Here is an 11,777-nt window from a genome sequence, read left to right as displayed (position 1 = left end):
TTTCAAAATCAAGACATGGCTCCAACCATAGATACAGACAGTCATCATATAAAAACAAATGACTTGTGGGTCAGCAAGCCTTAGCAGTGACTTAATTAGATATGATTATATATATTTTCTGGAAAATATAAGCATAATAAAGAATTGAGAAATCCCTGTTTATTTTCTCAATATCATAGTAGACTAACTGTTTTTAATCATAGCTACTATATACAACTATATTTGTATAGATGACTTAGTATCTAATCATTGTCACTTAAATGATGATGATTTAATTTTTATTTGGGTCCTCCAAAAATGTCTTATAGTTACCAAGACCTAATGGCAAACTATAATCTGGCCACCATAGGTTCAATCCATGTGCTCCATAGAAGTTTTCATTTGATGTGACCTAACTTGAATCAGCTAGTTTGTATGTAATCACTATGCTCATTCACTCATGTAATGAGGAATTATTGACTCTGAAACAATGTCCATGCCTTCTGATCAAAATGAAAACCACACAATCCTTACATTCAAAAAATCCACATTATTAGCAAGATAAAGACATGTAAACATATAAATATAACACATGTTCTGATAGACACTGGCCATTGTTTACAAAAAGTAGAGAAAATGTTTAAGTATGTGAATTCAGGAACTGCTCCCCAGCAAAAAGGATCCTAGTCTTTGACTTCAAAAAGTGTATGCCAGGCAACTGAACTGACAGAAAGACCTTGTAGGCAGAGAGAACACATTTAAAAAAAAAAAAAAAGGAAAGAAAAAGAAAAAGAAAAAAAAACAGTGAACAGTGTTTTTAGGAAAATAAAAATAGTTCAGTGTTACTTGTATATAAGATGCAAGCAGAGTGCTAGCTTCGGCAGCACATATACTAAAATTGGAACGATACATAGAAGATTAGCATATCCCCTGCGCAAGGATGACACGCAAATTCGTGAAACGTTCCATATTTTTTAAAAAATTAAAAAAAAAAGAGAAAGAAAAAATGCAAGCAGAATAGAGAGGCTAGAGGAAAAGGCAGGTGTTAAGAGTTGTGAAAATAAATACAATTGCTAATATAAGGAATTTAGAGATTTTCTTATGAGCTAGGAAGCTTTCTAAGGTTTTTTTTTTTTTAATTTAGTTTTTAATTAGGAAATTGACGTTATAAGATCTGAATTTCAGGGAAAAAAAGTTTATAAATAAAGACTCAGGGACTTTGAAAGTTTAATGCCTCTGACATCTAGGATTAAACTTAAATCTAAATAATGCTATAAAGTGCTTCTTCCCAATTTAAGATATTATAAATAGTATCTAGAGAGTCTGAACTAAGGATGACAAAAGTATTAAGATATAATTATTGAAAATTGCTTTGGGATAAATTAAATATGACAGTGATGCAGAAGGAAAGTTTAATCTGAAATTGAGGCAGTGAATAAAAAGGTATTTAATCAAGATGAATTATATAGGAAAATGATAGGTATACGAACTTACTATTTAGATATATTTTGAAAAGACATGAAGGCAGAGATGCATAATAAACATGGCTCAAGCCACTACACTCTTGCTCCTTCACAGATATTTGCAGGATAATAGCATTTCTATAACTAGCTTTTCCTGAGATGGGTGACTGGACCACAAGTCGCACACATAATCTCTTCAGCAAGGGGTCTTGTTTCCAGAGCACACTATCTGGATAAGTACAGAATCCTCCAAATCAAGTGCCAGTTTCTTACTGCTTAACAGTCCTTCTCCAATTTATCTATTCTAAATTTTGCCATAGGCAGTAAGGAAAAACCAAGCTGCATCATCAATGTATCGCTTAGAAATCTCAGCTCCAGTTTCTAATAACATCTTCCTCATTCCCAAATGAAACCTCATCAGAAGTTTCTTTAACATTTGTATTTCCAGGTTCATGATGACATATGTATTCTCTATGACAAAAGACGTTTTCCTCTATAGTTTTTGTCTTTTTTTTTCCTAAACCCCCACCACAATCTCCCATGAATTCCATGTTTCTACCCACAACCTCTATAAGGATATATTTTTTCATTTTTTTAATCACGCTTCTCAAAATTGTTCCAGCTTCTATTCATTAGCCAATTCCAAAACCATGTCCACATTTTTTAGATATTTGTTAGAGCAGAACTCTACTTTCCAAGTACTAAAATCTGTCTTAGGATCCTCCAGAGAAACATCTCTCTCTCTCTCTCTCAAACACACACACACACACACACACACACACACGTGTGTGTACATATAGTTGTATTAAAATTTAGTTTTAATTTTTTTTCCAGTATGAATTTTAATATATATTTTTTTAATTGGCTGATGTATTTGTGGGGACAAGCTAATTTCAAATTTGTAGGTCTGGCCTTCAGGCTGGAAATGCTGGCAAGACTTGATGTAGTACAAGGCAATATAGAGTCTGAATTCCTTCTTTGGGAGAACTTAGTCTTTTTGCTTAAGGCAAACATCAACTGTTTAGATAAGGCCTGCCCACATTATGAAGGGCAATCTACTTTACTTAAATTAGTTTTAAGTAATTTAAATGTTAATCACATATAGAAAGTACCTTCACAGCAACATTTAGACTGGTTTTTGACCTAGTAACTGGGCACAACAGTTTAGGCATGGAGACACAAAAAATTAATCATTACACATGGGAACAACAAAAATAAAAGAGTTGGCAGAAAAAGATGGTTCAGTAAAAAAAAAAAAAAAAAAAGCTGAGAAGTATTATGGAGGTAATGAGAGAATCCTGTATTGGAAATTCAAGAAGTAGAAAGTTAAGGATTTTTTTGGTCAACTGTTAATTGGAGTAGACAGAGAAAGCAAATGAATCCTAGATTAGAAAGTCTCCATTTTCTAAAGAAATTGTTGCCATTGGGAATTTCATAAAGATAGGCAAAAGATTTCAGCTACAAGTCATCAAGGAGAAAATTCTGTTTCCTGAAGCATGACTAAACAGATAACCTCGATAAAACCCCTACCAGAACGAATAGTAACAGTAGCCAAAATATAGTTAAGTAAAATACTCTTTAAAACCTTTGCTGAGCTAAGGAGAAATTTACAAATAAATATTCAGAGGCCTCCAAACAAAGTAGAAGTGGAAAGTCAGAGAAGCTCACACTGAGGTCAGCTTTTGCCCTGGGGTTTCTTTCAAACAAAATGAACTTGTGAACTTGATAAAAGTACAAGAGACAATGACAGAGCTGAGTGTGTAATCTAAACAGATATTCTATATAAAGCTGGGTGCCCCCAAGGTAAATTAGAAAGAAACTAAACATATAGAAAAGATAATTGTTCATTTTGATCTTTACACTGGGTAGAATGGAAATAAAAAAATAAAAACAAAATAAAACCTTCCGTGAAATTTGAATGCATAATTTCAGTTTCCAAGTAGTCATTGCCTAATGTTTTAATCTTTAATCTGAAAATCCTTAAGGTTAAAAATATATTTAAGACAGAAGGGAGGAGTCAAGATAGCAGAGAAGTAGCAGGCTGAGACTACTTCAGCTAGGCGGAGATCAGCTAGATAGCTTACCTAAAGATGGCAAACAAATGAAAATCCATCGGCAGATTGAAGAGAAGAAGAACAGCAATTCTGGAAACAGAAAAACAACCACTTTCTGAAAGGTAGGACCCGCGGAGAAGTGAATCCAAAGCAACAGGAAGATAGACCCCGGGAGGAAGGGCCGGCTCCCAGCAAGCGGTGGAGCAACCTCGCAAAAAATCAGGACTTTTAAAAGTCTGTTCCGCTGAGGGACATCGCTCCAGAGGCTAACCGGGGGACGAAGCCCACGCGGGGTCAGAGTGGCCTCAGGTCCCACAGGGTCACAGAAGGATCGGGGGTGTCTGAGTGTCGCAGAGCTTGCAGGTACTGAACGGGAAAGCCGGATACAAAGAAGAGCCGACAGTAAGCTCACAGCTCCGTGTTACCTTGAACCGGTTGCAGCCTCGGTGAGCTCGGAGCGCAACCGGAGGTCAGGCAGACGGGAGTAACTGGGCGCTGTTCTCTAAAGGCACACTGAGGAGTGGGGCCCCGGGCTCTTAGCTCCTCCAGGTCAGAGACAAGGAGGCCGCCATTTGTATTCCCATCCTCTGGAACTCTACGGAAAGCCCTCAGGGAACAAAAGCTCCTGAAAGCAAACCCAAGCAGATTACTCACCGGCCCCGAGCAAGGGCAGTGCAATTCCGCCTGGGGCAAAGACACTTGAGAATCACTACAACAGGCCCCTCCCTCAGAAGATCAACAAGAAATCCAGCCTAGACCAAGTTCACCTACCAAGGAGTGAGGTCTCAATACCAAGGAGAACAGCAGAATTCCAGAGGAGGAGAAAGCCAAGCACGGAACTCATGGCTTTTTCCCTGTGATTTTTTTTAGTCTTTCAGTTATTTAATTTTTATCTTCTTCACTTTTTGTTTTTTTTTCTCGCCTTCGGGTAAAATTTTTTTTTAACTTTTACCTTTTTCTTTCTTAAGGTTTTTTAACTAGTTTATCTAATATATATAATTTTTCTTTTTTATAATTGTCTAATGTGTTTTCTTTTTTTTAAATTCTTTTCTTTCCTTTTTTTTTTCTTTTTCTTTTTTTTTCATTCTTCCTTTTTGAACCTCTTTTTATCCCCTTTCTCCCCCCTCACAATTTGGGATCTCTTCTAATTTGGTTAATGCATATTTTCCTGGGGTTGTTGCCACCCTTTAGTATTTTACTTGCTCCTTCATATACTCTTATCTGGACAAAATGACAAGATGGAAAAATTCAACACAAAAAAAAGAACAAGAGGCAGTACCGAAGGCTAGGGACCTAATCAATACAGACATTGGTAATATGTCAGATCTAGAGTTCAGAATGACAATTCTCAAGGTTCTAGCCGGGCTCGAAAAAGGCATGGAAGATATTAGAGAAACCCTCTAGGGAGATATAAAAGCCCTTTCTGGAGAAATAAAAGAACTAAAATCTAACCAAGTGGAAATCAAAAAAGCTATTAATGAGGTGCAATCAAAAATGGAGGCTCTCACTGCTAGGATAAATGAGGCAGAAGAAAGAATTAGTGATATAGAAGAACAAATGACAGAGAATAAAGAAGCTGAGCAAAAGAGGGACAAACAGCTACTGGACCACGAGGGGAGAATTCGAGAGATAAGTGACACCATAAGACGAAACAACATTAGAATAATTGGGATTCCAGAAGAAGAAAGAGAGAGGGGAGCAGAAGGTATACTGGAAAGAATTACTGGGGAGAATTTCCCCAATATGGCAAAGGGAATGAGCATCAAAATTCAGGAGGTTCGGAGAACGCCCCTCAAAATCAATAAGAATAGCCCCACACCCCGTCACCTAATAGTAAAATTTACAAGTCTCAGTGACAAAGAGAAAATCCTGAAAGCAGCCCAGGAAAAGAAGTCTGTAACATACAATGGTAAAAATATTAGATTGGCAGCTGCCTTATCCACAGAGACCTGGCAGGCCAGAAAGAGCTGGCATGATATTTTCAGAGCACTAAACGAGAAAAACATGCAGCCAAGAATACTATATCCAGCTAGGCTATCATTGAAAATAGAAGGAGAGATTAAAAGCTTCCAGGACAAACAAAAACTGAAAGAATTTGCAAACACCAAACCAGCTCTACAGGAAATCTTGAAAGGGGTCCTCTAAGCAAAGAGAGAGCCTACAAGTGGTAGATCAGAAAGGAACAGAGACCATATACAGTAATAGTTACCTTACAGGCAATATAATGGCACTAAATTCATATCTCTCAATAGTTACCCTGAATGTTAAGGGGCTAAATGCCCCTGTCAAAAGACACAGGCTATCAGAATGGATAAAAAACCAAAACCCATCTATATGTTGCCTCCAAGAAACTCATTTTAAGCCCGAAGACACCTCCAGATTTAAAGTGAGGGGGTGGAAAAGAATTTACCATGCTAATGGACATCAGAAGAAAGCAGGAGTGGCAATCCTTATATCAGATCAATTAGATTTTAAGCCAAAGACTATAATAAGAGATGAGGAAGGACACTATATCATATTAAAAGGGTCTGTCCAACAGGAAGATTTAACAATTTTAAATATCTATGCCCCCAACGTGGGAGCAGACAACTATATAAACCAATTAATAACAAAATCAAAGAAACACATAAACAATAATACAATAATAGTAGGGGACTTTAACACTCCCCTCACTGAAATGGACAGATCATCCAAGCAAAAGATCAGCAAGGAAATAAAGGCCTTAAACGACACAATGGACCAGATGGACATCACAGATATATTCAGAACATTTTATCCCAAAGCAACATAATACACATTCTTCTCTAGTGCACATGGAACATTCTCCAGAATAGATCACATCCTCGGTCCTAAATCAGGACTCAACCGGTATCAAAAGATTGGGATCATTCCCTGCATATTTTCAGACCACAATGCTCTAAAGCTAGAACTCAACCACAAAAGGTAGTTTGGAAAGAACGCAAATACATGGAGACTAAACAGCATCCTTCTAAGGAATGAATGGGTCAACCGGGAAATTAAAGAAGAATTGAAAAAAATCATGGAAACAAATGATAATGAAAATACAACAGTTCAAAATCTGTGGGACACAACAAAGGCAGTCCTGAGAGGAAAATATATAGCGCTACAAGCCTTTCTCAAGACACAGGTAAGGTCTCAGGTACACAACCTAACCCTATACCTAAAGGAGCTGGAGAAAGAACAAGAAAGAAACCCTAAGCCCAGCAGGAAAAGAGAAATCATAAAGATCAGAGCAGAAATCAATGAAATTGAAACTAAAAAAAACAATCTAACAAATCAACGAAACTAGGAGCTGGTTCTTTGAAAGAATTAATAAAATTGATAAACCCCTGGCCCGACTTATCAAAAAGAAAAGAGAAAGGACCCAAATAAATAAAATCATGAAAGAAAGAGGAGAGATCACAACTAACACCAAAGAAATACAAACTATTATAAGAACACACTATGAGCAATTCTATGCCAATAAATTTGACAATCTGGAAGAAATGGATGCATTCCTAGAAACATATAAACTACCACAACTGAACCAGAAAGAAATAGAAAACCTGAACAGACCCATAATCAGTAAGGAGATTGAAACAGTCATTAAAAATCTCCAAACAAACAAAAGCCCAGGGCCAGACGGCTTCCCGGGGGAATTCAAACAAACATTTAAAGAAGAACTAATTCCTATTCTCCTGAAACTGTTCCAAAAAATAGAAATGAAGGAAAACTTCCAAACTCATTTTATGAGGCCAGCATCACCTTGATCCCAAAACCAGACAAGGATCCCATCAAAAAAGAGAGGTATAGAACAATGTCCTTGATGAACAGAGATGCGAAAATACTCAACAAAATACTAGCTAATAGGATTTAACAGTACATTAAAAAGATTATTCACCACGACCAAGAGGGATTTATTCCAGGGCTGCAAGGTTGGTTCAACATCCGCAAATCAGTCAATGTGATACAACACATCAATAAAAGAAAGAACAAGAACCATATGATACTCTCAACAGATGCTGAAAAAGCATTTGACAAAGTACAGCATCCCTTCTGGATCAAAACTCTTCAAAGTGTAGGGATAGAGGGCACATACCTCAATATCATCAAAGCCATCTATGAAAAACCCACCGCAAATATCATTCTCAATGGAGAAAAACTGAAAGCTTTTCCGCTAAGGTCAGGAACACGGCAGGGATGTCCATTATCACCACTGCTATTCAACATAGTACTAGAGGTCCTAGCCTCAGCAATCAGACAACAAAAGGAAATTAAAGGCATCCAAATCGGCAAAGAAGAAGTCAAATTATCACTCTTTGCAGATGATATGATACTATACGTGGAAAACCCAAAAGACTCCACTCCAAACCTGCTAGAGCTTATACAGGAATTCAGTAAAGTGTCAGGATATAAAATCAATGCACAGAAATCAGTTGCATTTCTCTACACCAACAGCAAGACAGAAGAAAGAGAAATTAAGGAGTCAATCCCATTTACAATTGCACCCAAAACCATAAGATACCTAGGAATAAACCTAACCAAAGAGGCACAGAATCTATACTCAGAAAACTATAAAGTACTCATGAAAGAAATTGAGGAAGACACTAAGAAATGGAAAAATGTTCCATGCTCCTGGATGGGAAGAATAAATATTGTGAAAATGTCTAAAGCAATCTACACATTTAATGCAATTCCTATCAAAGTACCATCCATCTTTTTCAAAGAAATGGAACAAATAATTCTAAAATTTATATGGAACCAGAAAAGACCTCGAATAGCCAAAGGAATATTGAAAAAGAAAGCCAACGTTGGTCTCATCACAATTCCAGACTTCAAGCTCTATTACAAAACTGTCATCATCAAGACAGCATGGTACTGGCACAAAAACAGACACATAGATCAATGGAACAGAATAGAGAGCCCAGAAATAGACCCTCAACTCTACAGTCAACTAATCTTCGACAAAGCAGGAAAGAATGTCCAATGGAAAAAAGACAGCCTCTTCAATAAATGGTGCTGGGAAAAATGGACAGCCACATGCAGAAAAATGAAATTGGACCATTTCCTTACACCACACACAAAAATAGACTCAAAATGGATGAAGGACCTCAATTGTCAAAGGAAACCATCAAAATCCTTGAGGAGAACACAGGCAGCAACCTCTTCGACCTCAGCCGCAGCAACATCTTCCTAGGAACAACGCCAAAGGCAAGGGAAGCAAGGGCAAAAATGAACTATTGGGATTTCATCAAGATCAAAAGCTTTTGCACAGCAAAGGAAACAGTTAACAAAATCAAAAGACAACTGACAGACTGGGAGAAGATATTTGCAAACAACATATCAGATAAAGGACTAGTGTCCAGAATCTATAAAGAACTTAGCAAACTCAACACCCAAAGAACAAATAATCCAATCACGAAATGGGCAGAAGACATGAACAGACATTTCTGCAAAGAAGACATCCAGATGGCCAACAGACACATGAAAAAGTGCTCCTTATCACTCGGCATCAGGGAAATACAAATCAAAACCACAATGAGATATCACCTCACACCAGTCAGAATGGCTAAAATCAACAAGTCAGGAAATGACAGATGCTGGCAAGGATGCGGAGAAAGGGGAACTCTCCTACACTGTTGGTGGGAATGCAAGCTGGTGCAGCCACTCTGGAAAACAGCATGGAGGTTCCTCAAAATGTTGAAAATAGAACGGCCCTATGACCCAGCAATTGCACTATTGGGTATTTACCCTAAAGATACAAACGTAGTGATCAAAGGCGCACGTGCACCCGAATATTTATAGCAGCAATGTCCACGATAGCCAAACTATGGAAAGAACCTAGATGTCCATCAACAGATGAATGGATCAAGAAGATGTGGTATATATACACAATGGAATACTATGCAGCCATCAAAAGAAATGAAATCTTGCCATTTGCGACAACATGGATAGAACTAGAGCTTATCATGCTTAGCGAAATAAGTCAAGCAGAGAAAGACAACTATCATATGATCTCCCTGATATGAGGAAGTGATGATGCAACATGGGGACTTAAGTGGGTAGGAGAAGAATCAATGAAACAAGATGGGATTGGGAGGGAGACAAACCATAAGTGACTCTTAATCTCCCAAAACAAACTGAGGGTTGCTGAGGGGTGGGGGGTTGGGAGAAGGGGGTGGGATTATGGACATTGGGGAGGGTATGTGCTTTGGTGAGTGCTGTGAAGTGTGTAAACCTGGTGAGTCACAGACCTGTACCCCTGGGGATAAAAATATATGTTTATAAAAAATAAAAAATTAATAAAAAAAGTAAAAAAAAAAAAAATATATATATATATATTTAAGACAATCACCACCTTTAAGTATCTGGCAAATTCACATACGAATTTGCCAGGTACTTAATTTGGAGGAAAGCAAATTTAGCTATCAAAGTTATTAAAGAATTAACACAAATAAGATTCCAAGGAATTTTAAACTATAATTAAAATATCACTAAATATACGGGAAAGGAAGGCAGAATGAACAAGAGAAGCAACAACAGCACAAAACAGGAAACAACACCAAAAGCTTTAGATACTGGAATGATCACAAAAGAGAAAATAATTATGTCTAATATGTGTTTAAAATTCACAAAAAATTCAGTTTATTAAAAAAAAAATTCTAAAAGCAGTAAGAGAAGAAAAAGCAATCCCCTTCAAAATACAAAATGCCCATTAGACTGATGTTTAATGACAGAACAATAAAATAGTTTATTAATATCTCCAATGAATTAAGAAAAAATAACAATCAACCTTAAATTGTGTTCATTACAGATATTTTCCATGAACAAGGCCAAAATGAAGACACTGTTAGAATTATAATAATTGATTGACTTGGACACCAAAAGAACTTTACTACATAGATTGTTAATGGGTGTACTTAAGGAACATAGCAAATTCTACAAATTAATATGTGAGATGAGATGGCACATACTGAATTTGATAACTATATGGATATATTTAAACCGAGTGTTTAAAACCATATATATAATGTCAGATTCATGGAACTTAAAAAAAAAGACAAATCTAAAGTATGAGGCAACAAGAGTATATAAATTAGATACAGAGAAATATAAATTAAGCTGTTCTAGCATATTTACATTCTTTTGAAGCCAGATAAAGGTACTGTTGTTTAACTTTACTTATGCATGTTAAAATTTTTAACAATTTTTTTTTGTTTTTTAAAGATTTTATTTATTTATTTGACAGACAGAGATCACAGGTAGGCAGAGAGGCAGGCAGAAAGAGGAAAGGAAGCAAGCTCCCCACTGAGCAGAGAGCCTGACTCGGAGCTGGATCCCAGGACCCTGCATCATGACCTGAGACGAAGGCAGAGGCGTTAATCCACTGAGCCACCCAGGCACCCTGCATGTTAAAATTTTTATAAAAGTAATAAAATAACAGTGTGTGTGTGTGTGTCTGTGTGTGTGTGTAAACTGTGTGTACACACACACACACATAAAATACAACAGGGGAACTTCAGTAAATTCACATGAGTTACTGGTATATAGGAAAACAAAGAAAAGCTTCTTTTTAAGTAACGTCACTTTGAAAAGAGAGATACAGTTAAGTTGCCAGAGAATTTTTCTTTTTTGATGGAAGATAATATATTTAGAAATGTAGGGGCGCCTGGGTGTCTCTCTCTGGGTTTCCGCTCACACCACGATCTCGGGGTCCTCAGATCAAACTCCATGTGGGGCTCAGGGAGGAGCCTGCTTAGAGATTGTCTCTCTCTGCCCCTTGACCCATGTGAGCGCACTTGCTTTCTCTCTCAACTCAATAAATAAATCTTAAAAGAAATGTAGCACATGATTCTACTTTCATGACTCATTTCAACAGGCATTCCACAAATGGTCATCCCAACCTAAGTGCATGTTTAGAATTGCTAGACACCTTACTAGACACTTGAGACACAACAGATGGCTGGGTGACAATTATTATGCTCCAGGCATTTACAAAAGGACAATCTCACTAAGGATTTGGCTGCCTTTATAAAGAGTTTATACATTATCCTAGCAACAGACAGGCATGAGAGAGTTTTAAACAAAAAGGTGATATATAATCAAAGTTGTATTTTAGAAATTTACTCTGGTTCATGATAAAGAATGTATAATAGATTCTCAAGACTTGGAAAGCTTTGTACCTATCCAAGAAAGAAATACTGACTGTGTGAACAAAATAGTAGCAGCAGGCATTAAAAAAAAAAAAAAAAAAAAAATCTGAACCTAAATATGTGAATGA

The 11,777-nt window shown here is 36.9% G+C and overlaps 1 non-coding gene across 1 annotated transcript; it reads left to right on the top strand.

Moving 5' to 3' along the window:
* Positions 1–847: 847 nt before the first annotated feature.
* On the top strand, positions 848–954 carry LOC123391416. The gene has a single exon (XR_006606099.1). It is a non-coding gene; the product is annotated as a U6 spliceosomal RNA (small nuclear RNA).
* Positions 955–11,777: the final 10,823 nt, after the last annotated feature.

This window comes from Mustela putorius, unplaced genomic scaffold (genome assembly GCF_011764305.1).
Source record: "Mustela putorius furo isolate JIRA1106 unplaced genomic scaffold, ASM1176430v1.1 tig00000224_pilon_pilon_pilon, whole genome shotgun sequence".
Lineage (NCBI taxonomy): Eukaryota > Metazoa > Chordata > Mammalia > Carnivora > Mustelidae > Mustela > Mustela putorius.
The sequence above is the reverse complement of the archived record's forward strand: the minus strand, read 5'-3'. Positions and strand labels throughout refer to the sequence as shown.